The sequence below is a fragment of the Sarcophilus harrisii genome, chromosome 2, assembly GCF_902635505.1.
Source record: "Sarcophilus harrisii chromosome 2, mSarHar1.11, whole genome shotgun sequence".
Classification (NCBI taxonomy): domain Eukaryota; kingdom Metazoa; phylum Chordata; class Mammalia; order Dasyuromorphia; family Dasyuridae; genus Sarcophilus; species Sarcophilus harrisii.
Window position 1 is genome coordinate 570,447,308 of NC_045427.1, and position 15,766 is coordinate 570,463,073.

The following is a 15,766-nucleotide window of genomic DNA, read 5'->3' on the forward strand; positions in this document are numbered from 1 at the left end:
ATTCAGAGAAACAGAACTGTGGAAATTGAATGTAAATCAACACATGCTATGTTCATTTTCTTTTTCCTTTTCTTCTCTCTTGGTTTTCCCTTTTATTCTGATTTTTCTCTCCCAATATAGGAAAATGTTTTTTTTTTTTTTTAAATATACATGTATAACCCCCTCACAAGTTAGTTACTTTCACAAGGAACTAGGGGAAAAAAAAACTATGAGTCTGAAATTAATCTTGAAATTCTTTACTGAATCTTTTTGTAATCTAGCAAAGAACAAAAATTACTTGAGTAAGAATGACCTAGAATGTTGTCAGTAGTCCTCAAGGACATTTTGCTGGGTACTGACATAATGTGTCTTCTATAATGCCATCATGGAATATGAAATAGATGTTTAGGGTTACTTTAAACAACTCTATACTTACCATTCATGAATAATACTACAACTTGAAGTTCTTCTTTTATGATGTGTAGCTTTCATTCAAACAATGAAATTCTTGGATACTGATTTAGTCTCCTAAAATATCATATCTATCCTTCCCAGCTTTATGCAATCATGTAAACTTTCTAAAAATGCTATCTACTCCATCCAAATCGCTGATTAAAAAGTACAGGCAACTAGATGGCTCAGTAGATACACCACCTGCCTGGAGGTAGGAAGACATGAGTTCAAATCTGGCCTGAGCCACTATCTGTGTGATTCTGGGCAAGTCACTTTACCTCTGCCTTAATCCAATAGAGAAAGAAAAAACAAACCCATTCCAGAATCTTGGCCAAAAAAAGCAAAACAAAACAACGGACAGTACAGCCCAGAGTCATGAAGTGTTGGACACAAATGACTGAACAACAGGTACAAGGACAGATATTTGGAGCCATCTACTCACTCCGTTCACTGCCCAAGAAGGTCTCTTGTCAAGTGCCTAGCAGAAATCCAGCATATTATGTCCATGGCATATATATTCCCTTATATCCAGCTAATAAGCCTATCCAAAAAGAAATTGAGGATAATGTGGAATGTAAACAATGTCATCTTTTCTTTCTTCCCCATTCAACTATGGATATTACTTAAAGGTCAGTCTTTTCAGTTATCTTTTTATAATCTCTTTATTAGAAAACATATATACTTTAACAGTTTCCATGATCACTTTTATAATTCAACAATCTCTTTAAAGCCTTAAATTCTCTCCTGAGTTCTATCCCCACATTTCCCTTTAATTATATGGCAGCTATTTCATTAAATCATAGACTCAGAGATAAAAGGTCTCCATTTTACAGATCTGGACTAAGGCCCAGGGACATTAAGTAACTTACTCCAAGTTACATAGACACTGTCAGAGAGAGAATTTGAACACAAGAGCTTCTGACTTCATATGGTATTACTATTACTTCTATAAATAGCATCTCATGTATTAATAACCAATAGACTGCTTGCTGCATAGTCTCTTTATTCTTTGATTCAAGATTAAAAACATAATCCAAAATACCATTATTTCTTGAAAATGTCTAGTTTTTAATTGATTCATTTAGTCTCCAGAAAAAAAAAAAAAACACCAACACTTTTATATACTTATCCCATGTAAAGTGTCCAGGATTTGATTTTATTCCTTGAACCTTTTCCAAAATAATAACAAAATACATTGTAATTTTAATATGATTATTAATTTTAATCTTACTATTTTAATTTTAATATACTATTCATAATATTCTTTAAAATTATTTACAACTTAAGAAGTCACTGTGTAATTTTTAGTTCAAATCACTTGGACTGTTCAAGAGACTTATTTATAAACTACTAAATGGGAAACTCGATGCCTCTACAGCCTCTTTCAATTTGCTTTCTATTTTAAGATCATCTGTGAGCTTTCTAATCTTCAAATCTCATAGCTTTTTTCTCTCAAATATTTCACAATGATAACCAACCCCAGACATTCTCTTCTCTCCAGATTTTCGTGATTCAAAGGAATAGTATAAATAAAATACTTTGCACACTTAAAATAGATTATAAATGTCAGTTATGATGGTAACACAACACGTGGTTCTTTTGCTTCAGTGGTCTCTCCTTTTTGTCTTCCAACGAATAGAATAATTCTAAAGCATTGCCCTCAAGTCACTTTCAACTGCCTGGAAATTAAATCTATTCATTAAAATTTCAAAGACAACTACTAGACACCGCTAGACAACGTCCCAATCTTCCAAACTATCTTCCAAGTTGCTGAACAGCATTTCCAAATGCCTAAATTCTACAAGGAAGTCACAGGTATACTTAAAAAAGTAAATTTATCCTAAAGCACACTAAAATCTCCCCTTCTAATTTCCATATTTTATACTCCTCATCACATAGTTTAAAAGACAATGTGACTCTTCTTTCATTCAATATTTAATTGGTTTTTCAAGTCCTAGTTCCCAGTCTTTATCACATCACCTACACTATAGCAGTAGCCTCCTAATTAGCAATCCAGCTCAGGCTTTCTTTAATTCACCCTCTACATTCGATTGTCAACAACAATTTTCCCAAAGTGTAGCTGACCAAGCCACCTCTCCTCCTCACCAAATTCACCAGCATCCTGCTTTTTCTTAGATCAAATATAAACTCATGTTTGGCACTTAAAGCTTTTCATAACTTGACTCCATCATACCTCTCTAGTCTTGTTAAGTTTCACCCCCTTCATACCCCAATCATTCTGGTCTACTAAGTCTTTTAAATCCAGAACATTTCTCTACCTCTGTACTAGCTGTAGTTCCCCATACTTTTCTTTACTTCGACATTTTGAAATTCATAAGATTCCACTCAAGAGCTATTGTCTTGGTCTACACTCCACCCCCAAAATTACCCCGCTTAAGTGTAAGCATTCAGGTCTCCCTTCTCACCCCTGAAGGCAAAAACTATCTCACTTCTGATTTGGATCCCAGCACCTAACAAAATAGTAAGTGCTAATAAATGCTCGATTGATTCTTCTTCCACAAATCTGACATCCTTCTCATTCTTTCCATTACCACTATCATGACCCTAGTTCTGACCCTATCTATCTCTTAGGAGGATCATTCCCCTCCCTTTTTTCAGAATCTTTCGATCTTTTCCCATTCTGATTTACCCCATAATCTATTTATACTATATATCCCTCTCAGATTAATTTTCTAATGCATAGATATTATCAAATCACTCCACTGTTCAATGTCTTTCTCTTACTTACTGAGCTAAGTTCAAACATTTTAGTCTGGAATTCAAGGTTCTCCACAATCTGGTTTCAATCTATCTCTTCTTTTCATTTTACTTTATGCCATATAACACTGCAGTCAAAATGAATCAATGTTTCAAAAACATAAACACTTTTTTCTTTTCATGCTTTTACTATCAACTTTCCTTTTGTCTAGGAAAGGCTCTCCCTTCAATGCATATTGAAATTTTATGTAGCTCAAATGTTACCAACTAGGTCCAAGAAATTTTTTTTTAATTTTCCTCTTCCATCAATCCATAGTAATGGTATCTCCCTCCTCAAATACTTATACTACTACATTTTTTTCAAGCAATTGCCATATTCTGTTTGTACTATATAATTATTATGCATCTTTTAATGTCCTTACTAGATTCTAAACTCCTTAAAATGAGGAACCAAATCTCAGACTCTCTTAATGTAGAATACGGGATTTTGCACATAGTATTCAATGTGTGAATTAAAATTTTTGAAATGGACTTGAATCATTATTAGTGAGAAAGGGGCAATAATTAAAGGGATAAAATGAGAGAGGAATAAGGTGTATTTATAATCCTTAGGAAGAAAAAGAAAGGAGTTAGAGAAGATTTGTTAGAATCAAACAGCTCCCCATTTTAACTACAGAATGGTCTGGCAATTGTGCAAAGTCAGCAGGAGGGTTAGATGGCAACATGTCATTTAGGTCTGGCACATTTTTAGGTCACATATTCAGAATTTGGAAAATGTCTATACACTCTCAAATTAATGATACATAAACACAATTTTGAAAAATGAGATTTAAAAAAACCTGACTTTGCTGACTTGAAATAATTTTTGTATCTAGGAAAAATGTTATAGAATATTAAAAACCTTCAATATATATAATTTTGTAATTCCATTATCTTCCACTTCAGTTATGTTTTATGACACAGTACTACAGGACCAATTCACACTTCAAAATTATTTCAATGGAGTGGGAAGTGGTTTCGCTCTTGCTGGAGCTCATCAGCTGTAGGTAACTGGTCAGTGAGGTTTATATGTTTATTAAAATTATTTCAAAACGCCCTTCATAGCCCCCCCTCCAAATAAAATAATTGTTTCATAGTGACTTTTTTTGCCCAGTAATTTCACTTAAGACCTAAACAAATCTCACTTCTAATAAAGTAATAAACAAGTGAACAAGTATTTCTTCAATAAGTTTTTTTTTTAATCAACAATTTTTTAAAATAAGAATCTTGATCTTAAGAAATTACATAAAATAAAGCACACTCTAGCCCGGGAATTGATAATGCTAAACATTATCACAAGAACTATGATACCCCAACTATAGGAACCAGAAATACATTTTCAAGATAAACCCCCTGCTATTATACCTTTTTATCCTTATTCCTTTATTTAAACTAATCCTATATAGTTGACTGCTAAACACTAAAATGTCATCCAAATTTACAGTATTTTATTTGAAGGCAATCTGATTTACCTTTTTCTGAAACTACATTATAAATGAACGATTGTGTCAACTTAATATTTGTCTTTTACAAGGAAACCCAATAACACTTTCTTAAATTATTCTCCAAAAGGAGATCACTTCCTCCAACTCTTCTCAAAGGGTGAGGCAGAAAGGTTGATATGAATATATAATTCTTTCTTGCTCCTCATCTATTATTCCACCAATGTCAAATGTTTCTCATTTTTAAATTCTGAATAGTCACTTACACCATCTCCTCCTCCAATTTGGTTACTATCTTCTACCATACTCCACTGTTTATCATCACTACTCTGCTTTAACCAAACACTAGCAAGCCATACTACTTCATTAAGAGCTATCCTAATTCCAAGACATCAAATACTGAAAATTGTCCATTTTGACCAAATCCTTTCATTTCTCCCTATCTCCCTGTTGTAGAATTTGCTCATCAATCTTAATGTGACCTTCAGTCCCCTTGGACCTCTGCCTATTTTCTCAGTTCATTAGTTTGTTTCTGGCTTCAGTCTTCTGCCTATACGCTCTCTCTTTTTTATATACAGCTTTTTATTTACAAGATATATGCATGGGTAATTTTTTTTCCAGCATTGACAACTGCCAAACCTTTTATTCCAATTTTTCCCCTCCTTCTTCCCACCCCCCCTTCCCCAGATGGCAGGTAGACCAATACATGTTAAATATGTTAAAATACATGTTAAACACAATATATGTATACATATCCATACATTTATTTTGCTGTGAAGAATCGGACTTTGAAATAATGTACAATTAACCTATGAAGGAAATAAAAAATGCAAGTGGACAAAAACAGAGAGATTGGAAATGCTATGTAGTGGTTCACACTCATTTCCCATAGTTTTTTCCTTTTATTCATTATTGAACAAATGGAATTGATTTGGTTCATCTCACTGCTGAAGAGGGCCACATCCATCAGAAATGATCATCATATAAGTATTGTTGTTGAAATATATAATGATCTCTTGGCCCTGCTCATTTCACTCATCATCAGTTCATGTAAGTCTCTCTAGGACTTTCTGAAATTATCCTGTTGGTCATTTTTTACAGAACAATAATATTCCATAAAATTCCTATACCACAATTTATTCAGCCATTCTCCAATTGATGGGCATCTACTCAGTTTCCAGTTTTTCTTCTGTCTACACTCTTGCTAATAACTAGGATTTTTCATCCCACTATAACTATATCTTAATAATTCTTGATCCTAGATAAATGTCATTCATTTCTTCTCTATAATCAGATTGGATGGGGGAAAAAACATCTGATCAAATTTTCCATATCACTATTTGATGCTCTCTGTTAAAAAAACACTTAAGAGCCCAAGGAGAATAATCATTTTTGTTTCTCTTTAATTACATCTCTGTAAGGTTGGTTGCTTCTTTCTTAAGCAAGCCCCTTCACTTTCTAAGAAACTACCTAATGGTTTCTTTCTCTCCCCTTCAAAATAAAAATGTTTTTGAAGTAAAATGTCAAATCAACTAATACAAAGAAAGGATTGTGAAATAACGTAACTTGCAATCTAGTAACAGAGAGACAAGGCATAAAAAAAGGTTCTTATTTTCACTCTTAATCCTATCTGCTCCCATTCCCCTCTAAATCATCAATTCATGGATTACTTTTACTTCCATATTGTATGTTTTCCATTTCCTTCTCTACTAACTCCTTCTTTTGAATACACAATGTATTCAGCTCTCCTATACTTTAAAAACAAAACAAAAACAAACTTTAAAAATAAAAAATAAAAGCAAATATCTCTTTCCTTTAGTAGGCAAAATCCTCAGAAATACTGCCTTATACATCATTGTCCTTAAGTAACATATAACTCATTTACTCTAATACCCTAATACCCAATACTCTAATACCTGGTAAGGACCTAGTGTCCTTACCATTTTACTGAAATTTTGCTAAGGACATCAAATTCACATTAAAATGGCAACTATAACAGCTTTTTTCCCCCTTTAAACTGTTAAGTTTAACTACTATTAGTAGTATTTTAATACTGGCAAGGGACTTCGGCAATTTATTATTCTCTTCTTGACTCTATGAAAACATCTCCTCCTTTATTGGCCTTTTTTGGTCCTCCTAGCTTATTAATACTGGTGATCCAAAGGTCCTCCATGTACTTCCTACTTTTTTCTTCAGTCAGATTTATGATTTCATAGGTGTAGAGAGATCCTAGTTAAAGAACTACCAAACAATGTAGATCAGAAATTATTCTGAAACTTAGTCATCTGGGCAACAGGAAAGTTAAGTGTCATGCCCAACGTATGGGCATGTCCCAGATAAAATCTGAACCCAAGTTTTCCTCAGAGCAACTTTCTATTCATTATGCTATACTAGCTATGAAAGTTGACATTTCTGAAAAATCATTTATTTGCTTGCAACCCTGAGCTTTACTAAACTCCTTATTTTTATAAATAAGGCAGGTACTCTTCTAATTTGGCTCAAAACCTCCCTCAGTGCTTCTTTAACTTCTTAATTTAATTGGGTGATTAACTCAGGTGATTTCATTATTATGTTCAGTTGTTTCAGGTACCACCAACTCTTCATTGTCCTCAATTGAGGTATTCTTGGAAAAGATCCTAGGGTGATTTGCTATTTCTGTCAGATGAGGAAACTGAGGCAGAGTTAAATGATTTGTCAAGGGTCACGTAGGTTCAAAGTGTCAGAGATCACATTTGAACTCTGGAAGATGAGTATTCTTATTCCCAGAATAGGGCTCTCTTTCTGTACATCACCATAGAGCCAACTGGTCTGTGCCTTACAATTTCCATTTTTCTTTACTCTCCCTCACTGTTACTACTTACTACCCATTCTAGTCCTAATTAATCTCTTTTCTGGATTGTTAGAATTCATCTCTCTTCTTTTCTCTCTTTCTTCCTTTCCTCTCCCTCCCTCTCTCTCTTCTTCCCTTCCTTCCTTTCTTTCTTTCCTGAGGCAAGTGGGATTAAGTGACTTAACCCGGGTCACACAGCTAGGAAGTGTTTAAGTGTCTGAGGCCAAATCTGGTTAGGTCTTCCTAACTTTAAGACTGGTGCTCTATCCACTGCACCACCTAGCTGCCCCCTACTTTCTTTTCTTTTCAATCCAGTCCACACCTGACTGCCAGGTTAACCTCCTTAGGATGAATCTTAGTTGAAATCCTTAGTTGAACCTCCCCCTCCCCCCCTCATGTCTGACTCTTCATTACCTCATTTGGGGCTTAAGTGACTTCCCTAGGGTGACACACCTAGTGTCTAAGGCCACATTTGAATTTACGAAGTCTTCCTGACTAAAGTCCTGGCACTCTCTCCCAAAGCATAACTCTTCATTATGTGATGACATTTACCTTACTCAAAAAAACTTTTAAATTATCACCCAACTTATGATAATTCAGTTTTCAAAGTTTTTTTTTTTTTTTTTTTTTTTTTGATTAGGTCTAGGGGTTCTTAACTTGGGATCCATTCCACTGTGAATTTGGGTGGGGAAAAATTATTTTCAGACACCTCTCACTGAAATTTAGCATTTCCTTCAATTCTGTAAACCTAGAGAACAACAATAAAAACAAAAAAATCCAACTGAATATTTTTCAACTTTTGTTTCAGAATCCCAACTTGTGCATTTATAATCACTAGGTTCAATTTAGTGTCTCAAAACAAAAGAAAAACAAACAAATTCTGTTTTGTGCTTCGATTTTATAATTAACAGAAAGTTTCTCAGATTGTCTGTATGACTTTTTCATATACTGAAGCTTTGTAGCCGATATTTAAATCTTTCTATATATATAAAAACAAACTCAAAATGGAAACATGAGTAAGTATAGAAAGATCGAAACAGGTGGACAGATATTAAAGTCAACTAAGGGCTGGACATTATGCTAAACATTTTGTAAAAGATTCCTCTTTATAGGAGAGGGGAGAATAAAATTAGTGGTCAATCCACAATATAACTATATTTTAGGAATGTTTTTTAAGTTCGTAAATTATTCAGGAATTCCCCCTACCTCCTTTGTTAGTGAGTGATAAAATTTGTTGGGAAAAATCAATTTACAGCTAGAGAACATAGGTTCAAGTCCTTTTGTCAAGATCCTAAGCATGTCATTAAACTTCTCAGGCCCCCAAGCATCTCCCTAAGATAGAATGTAGGGTTTTTTGTTTATTTGTTTTGTTTTTTACTGGAATGTGTCCCAGTGGCAGTTTGGTGAAGCTTATGGACCCTTTCTCAGAATAATATCTGAAATGATAAGACTATTTGCAATATGTATCCCTGAGACAACACTTTTTAGAATGTGAACAGGCTGTAAATGGAAGGGAAGCTAATTCTTTCAACCATAAAAAGAGGGTGAGACTTATTTCCTGATGCTCAAGTATGCTATTCTTTTCAGAGTATTTAAAGGAAAGATGGTTTCTATAGACTGATCTAGGGAGAGTAACTTGTTTTGTAATTCCCTAAGACACCTGCTCATTGGTGTTATTAGCACACACACCCCCATTTACTTACTCATGCATTTTACTTATTCCTCTAATAATATAGCATAAACTCACCAGGGGCAGGAACTTACTCAAATTTAACTAACACACTGCATGACAAATAACAGGAATTTACTAGACATATTTGTATGCATTTATATGATATGTATCACTATCTCCCAAAATGTGAATAATTAAAGTAAGATAACATAACAAGAATAGTAAGCCAATTTCATTTATGAGGAATTCAGGAATCAGGCTGCAGCTTATTATTTTTTTAACTTTTTGCTACAAACATGTAAATTAGAAAGAATTGATGAAATTTGACAGATCACAAGATAGATCCTGTTCCCTCCTGGAAGAAAAATTGAATAGGCTAAGGATGTTCACTATAATAAAATGTCCTTAAATCAATTAGAAAATATTTGTACATTAGGAAAAATTAAAGGGAAAACAGATGTTTTTGAACATTTACACAAAGCTGTTTTATCTTACCAAGAATCATTTAAAAAGTACTGTAGGACAGTATATAGCACTTCATGTTGTGAGCATAAATATTAAAGAATTGCAGCTGTTTATCCAATACTTTATTCTAAAATATATTTTCATAACATTCATTTTAAATCAATGATTACATCCCATCTCATTCTATAGTTATTTGCATATGCTTTTCTCCCCTAACTGAAAAAATGAGGGAGATCCTATCTGTACATTTCTCAGTGCTCCTTAAAAAAGTGTTTCTTAAAAAAGTAGGTACCCCATAAGTTTGTTACATGAGCGTTTAATCGTTACCAAATATTCGATAGATTTTGACAAGTCAAAGACTTGGAGAGGTGCTTTTAAAAGATTAAGAAAAGGTTTCTAAACCACACTGGAGCCATTCTTATGATTCACCAACAATTAAAAAAAAATGGCAAATAGGATTGTGGGTCTGCCCATTAATTATATAAAAATGATTAATACTAAATCAAAGCTTTCCCTAAAGTCCAACTATAGTTATTCAGAGATGGCACTTTAAAAATGATGCTGTCAAGAGAATTAAATTTTACAAATATCTATCTAGTGTAACATGGAATTCAACTCAATTTTCATTCTCCAACATACTTTAATCCAATTCATATGACTATTCTCAGAAAAGCAAATCATGACAAACTGTTATTCCTAATATGTTTTGTGTTTTACAATCATCTAAGACAAGTACAAGAAAAGTCATGAAAAGTAACTCAACGAATATACTATATACATGACACTACTGGTAGAAAGATGGCTTCACCATTCAGTCTCAAAGTTTTTTTTTTTTTAACATTAATTTTTCCTAAAGAAAAAGTAACTTAAAACATTAAGCAAGACATATCCAGGTAGTATGCATGATGACACAGGACATACCTGAGCGTTTACGACTAGACAGCATAATTTCATACAACCAAAAGCTCTCCCTACTGAGTAATGAATTAACTTCTACCTGAATGGCTACCAAAACACCACTTAAGTAAAAACTGGCTTATTTGCTTCCTCCAAATTTACTCAATCTGAATAGGGAAGAGGTGGAGACACACAGGGCTGAAAGCGCAGAGGCTTTTATACATGCTAACAAAAAACTATTATGTCAATCAATACACAGGACATAAAACAAAAATGCCAAATAATCTACATCAAATCGATGCAGAAAAACAGGCCGGGAATATGACGGCAATCTTTCTTTCTACCACTTACTTTGGTATTTACGGTGCCCCCACTTTCTTAATTGTCCTACCTCGCTCACAGTTCACCGAACAGTCACGAGCTCGTTAAATCTCTCCGCCGCCCTCGGATTCAGAAAGGCAGCAGAGACCCGCAGGCTACAGGCACCCCCTTTGTCCCTAGTCCGGGGGAAGCGCTTCCTTAGCTACCGACGCCGCCACAACCAAAAGGCGCGAGCAGAGTCAAAACCACAGCAGAAAACGGAAAATATAGTTTAAGGAGCAAAGGTTAATCTTCCAGCGGCTACCCCGGTGCAGGCAGCGCGACACCAGGGCTTCCCCCCTCTCCCCCCGTTCCGGTCCTCTCTCCGCTTCGCCAGCCTGCAAGCTCAGTTTGTTTCCTATTAGGTCTGACCTCCCCCTTCCCCGCCTTCCCCGAGGGGTCTGGACACGGGGCAAGAGAGGACAAGGAGAGCAGAGTCTCGGGTTTACAACTTTACAGACGTTCCCGTCCTCCCCTTCCCCCCCTTCTCTCCACCCGGAGACACAAAACCAAGCGCTTGCTCCGCCATCAGGGCCTCAGAACCTCCGCGTCGCACCCGCTCCGAACTGGGCCCAGGACGTGAGGAGGGGGGCGCAGGGCCCGGACCCTCACCCTCCGGAGGGAATCTCCCCAGCCCAAGGACTCCTGTTCCTAGCCCAAGCTTGGCACCCCTCGGGGAACTCCCCTCCTACTTTCCCCAAGCCTCCGAGACTCTTACCCGGCTGCGAGGAAATCGATTAAGTTGTCAGCCTCTTCATAGCGAGGTCTGGGAGGCCAAGGAAGCGGAGGGGCAGTCAAGACCGGGGGGGGGAGGTGCGGTGAGGAAGGCCAGAAACGTTACTCTTCACCAGCCCTAGGTTTCCCCAAACCTAAGCGGAGCTGACACATCAACAAAGATGGCGGCGACGCTGGACGCCGCGGAACCGGCCACTAGCTCCAGCTGGGAGGGAGGGGCGGGCCTTCTGGATCAGCCAATCCGCGTGGCGTTAGCGCCGTGACGAAGGGGCTCACCTTGAGCCACTGTGCAACCTGTCTGCAGTAGGCAGGGATTAGGCGAGGCTCCTCCTCTCTCCCCTCGTCACCTGGTTGACCGGGCTACGAGTTTAGCCTAGTTTTTGCTAGATGTTAGATTATCTAAATTTGGGTTACTGGGGGCAATTTTATTCCTACCTCTCCCCTCCCCTTTTAGCCTCTGGGAAAACTCAAGCAAATCACTTAGGGATTTTATCCTCTCCCCACCCAGATAACTCTTTATCTTTGTGTGGGGCATAAAGAAATATAAAAGAATCACAAATCAAAGCCCTCCCACTCTATCTCAAGGGGTGGAGGCTTTTAATCCGACAGCCTCTTTAATTAGACTCGAAATAGAAAGGCCAAATTAGATGCTCTTGGATGTGTGGCAACTCTGTGAACAAGTAGGCCAAAGGTGTTATGGCAATTTTAGATGACCTTTTGATTTAGGGTGGTGGTGGTGTATGACTCATTAATTGCATCTCAGAATATGAATGAAGGTTTAAACTAGAAAAGTGTCAATCCAAAAGTTTTAAATTGTAAAAAAAAAAAAAATGCTAACCATGTATTGTGAAATTTCCTATCACAGTTGCAACAATACTTGAAACAGAAAAACAAAGTTGACAGCAACGTGCTTCATTTACTTCTTAAATCTAAAGGTAATTTAAAAAACGGGTTTTTTTCTATTGAAACAGAACAAAGGGATCTTCTTGGTTTCAAAAAACAAGTAGATGATAATTTGGGAAATATGAGAAAGCATTGTTTGGACTACAGTCGATTGGAATCCCACCAAAGACAGTTTTCAGCTATTACTTTTCTAGCATCAGTCCAAATCCCCCCAGACCTCAGTTTCCTCATTTATAAAATTATACCTGAAGCAAATGGGATACAACGAGAAGCTTACTGGATTAGAAGACAAAGTTAAAATTTGACTTATGTTTTACTACTTAGTACCTTTGTGACTATGGGTAAAGAATTTTGCTAAGCAGTTCAAAAGAAATAGTGAAGTTAATAAAAAGCTATTTTTTAAAAAATGACTAGTTGGAAAACACTTTAAAAAACAACGGAATTTTAAGTATACAATTCATATATTAGAAAAGATTTTTTTTTTCCGTGATGTTTTCAAATCAAAATTCACCGCAGAGAAACCTTGCGTACATACACTCCACAGCCCCAAGGTTTACCAAGTTGAGGAATTACTTAACCTCTTCTTTTACTTTTAGTAATTACTTTTAGTAATTCTGAGGCACATGCGCAGCAGCTCCTCGTGGATTTGGCACGTGCAGCCGTCTAACACCCAAGTGCGCACGTGCTGCCCCCTACCCTCCTTGCCAGCACGTGCCCTTGGGCTGCGCAGGCGCGACGAATCCCGAGGGAGTTGGGGGGGGGGGTGGCCTATTGTGTAGTGGTGGTGATTCGTATCCGTTTGAAGCCGCCGCAGTGCTTGGAGAGGAGTCGTTGGGGCACCAGGAGGCCTGGGAGGCCGGCTCCTAAACCCTTTTCCAGGTAAGGGAAACTGATGAAGGAGGCCAGGAGAGGCTGGGACCGGCCGGGCCGGGGAAGAAAGAGTCAGGGAGTAGGGGCCGAGGCCAAGCGCATAGGTGGGGAAGCAGGGCCTGGCTCCAAAGCGGGGGACCTGGAAGCCCGGGGAGCTGGCCGGAGGAGGCTGAGGTTGGAAGAGGCAGGGGAAGAAAATAAGGAGCTGGTGAAGGGGAGGCCTTGACGCCCCTTGTAAAAGACGGTTTGGGATAGATTCCTTGGCAACGGGGGCGGGGGGCTGCGTGGAGAAAGGGGGGCTGGAGACCCCCGTAGCATGCACACATCCCTGTTTCCTTAGGCATTTTCTTCCCCTCCTATCCTCTAGTCATTCTGCAAAGATAAATGATTTGTTTATTCAATTTGAACAAAATTAAGTAAGTCGCAAAATTCAGCTACTTTATTCCCAGAGAGAGAAAAAAAAGACAACAATATAGTATTCATCTGAAGACCGATAATTATACACTAGCACCACTGTAACTATAATTCATTTAGGATGTGTTATGGGGGATCAGTTTGGGGAGGCACACGACAGTAGGCCTGGAATTTATATTTGTTGCAATACAGGCCATTATTTGCCTGGTTTAGTTGAAAGTTTATCTTCTAAAGACTTCTATTTAATTTTTTTTTTTAATAAAATAATCAGTATTGTCAGTTAAATTTTAAGGGGGGGGAGGCTCTCTTTGTAAATGATATGCTTTTTACAGAAAGTAAAAAAGCAGTACGTATTGGGGGAATGGGAAGAGGACCCAAATATAGATAAGGAGAGTTGGCTCCCATTGCCAACTAGCTTTCAAGTAACCTGTGACCTTTGATAAGTTGCTTGACTCTCTGGTCCTTAGGAGCTTGAACTAAATCAAACTTGGGATGGTTTGGGGCTCTTAATCCCTCTTGAAAGAGGGCATGGTACAATAAAAAGCTTACTAAATTGGAAGTGAGAGCAATTGTTTGAATTCTACTATATTGATGTGACCTTGAACATGTCACTCTGTTTGGGTCTTGGTTCCTTATGTATATAAGTGAAAAGGATAAATCAAATGGGGTTTGAGCTCCCATAAAACTTAAAATGGGGAGGAAGGAAAAAAAGGGGAAGCAGAGATATAACAAATTTTGCTACCTTGAGAAAGCAGGGGGATAAAAAGGGCTGTCAAATCAACTTCCTAATTGATAAAGAGAAAATAATACAAGATTAGACAAATTGGGCAAGATTGTAGAACAGTGTATTGGGAAAGAGAACTGAGAGAAGAAGATATCATTCAGTAGTGAAAAGTTTGAGAACTGGGAGGCCCCCTAGAGAACTCTCTCACACCAAAAAAAAAAAGTTAAGCAAAATTGTCCAAAACATTAATCAAGTCCCATATTAAAAATGCCTTATATGTTCTTTATTTGAAAAGCCTCTCTGGGGTGTAGGGTGTGTTCATGGAAGATTAAGGGCTGCACCTGGAGACTGACAAGGGACCTCCCCAGTATGGCATGTCTGTAGCTCTGTAAGTGTAGAATTGGGGTAGCTCAAAAGAACTTTAAGATACATTTAGAGACATATCCACTCCAGATGTTCACAAGTACTATTTGTTCCTAGTCTTCTGGGCTCTTATTGGTCTGATCAGCCAGTCAGATACACTGTATCTTGACTCCAAAGTAGAGCTGTCATTTTGTTTTGTTGGAGAATGAAGGGCAAAACAGTTCCCCCTTTGTGCAAAGGAGATGAGTCCTCATATCTCTCCTTTGGGACCAAACAGTTAATTATATCACAGCATTTGGAATGAATTTGTTATTGTTGTTGGATATTGTTTCCCTGGCTTTATTTCATTTAGTCTACAAGCATCTATTTAGTGTCTACTATGTGCCAGGTATGCTAAAAAGAAACATATAAGGCTTCTCCATAGTCATAAATGACTCTTGGTTAGTTCAATTAACAAACTTGTCATGTGCCTACTGGGTGCCAGGTACTAGAGATACAAAAATTAAACGAGTCCTCACCTTAAAGGAGCTTGCCATTCTTTTTGGGGAAGCAACATGTACATAAATATAGATAGAATATGTGTAAGATAGATGCAAGGTGACTTAGTCAGAGAGTGCATTTGGAACTGGGGATCAGAAAAAGTTACAGGCAATTTATCCTGATATGTTTTTTTAACAGTTATTGGCATGTTAATCATTTGACTTCTTTGAAGTACGTATTTCACAGCTGGATAATCGAATTAAAGAAAATGAACATTGTAGTTATTTTTGCAGTAGAGTAACAAATTTCTTTGTAGATGGTTGGATCAATTCATAGCTCTGTTAGTATACCTGTATCTCTACATGCTTGACTCCAATGAATGAGCATTTATTTAGCTAAGCATTTATTAAGCTCTTACTATG

General features: G+C 37.1%; 2 protein-coding genes across 3 annotated transcripts in view; one reads left to right on the top strand and one right to left on the bottom strand.

Annotated features, from left to right (window-relative positions):
• CCDC186 (coiled-coil domain containing 186) overlaps positions 1-11,744 on the bottom strand; it is a 57,469-nt gene extending 45,725 nt beyond the window's left edge. Inside the window, exon 1 of one of the 2 annotated variants that reach the window (XM_003755374.4) lies at positions 11,574-11,744. The gene's annotated coding sequence lies outside the window, so the exon portion shown is untranslated. The remainder of the gene's footprint in view (positions 1-11,573) is intronic. The other variant, XM_023495781.2, reaches the window with a different exon arrangement.
• Positions 11,745-13,231: 1,487 nt separating this feature from the next.
• The window catches only part of TDRD1 (tudor domain containing 1), a 71,451-nt gene continuing 68,916 nt past the window's right edge, over positions 13,232-15,766 (top strand). The window contains exon 1 of the mRNA XM_023495929.2: positions 13,232-13,372. The gene's annotated coding sequence lies outside the window, so the exon portion shown is untranslated. The remainder of the gene's footprint in view (positions 13,373-15,766) is intronic.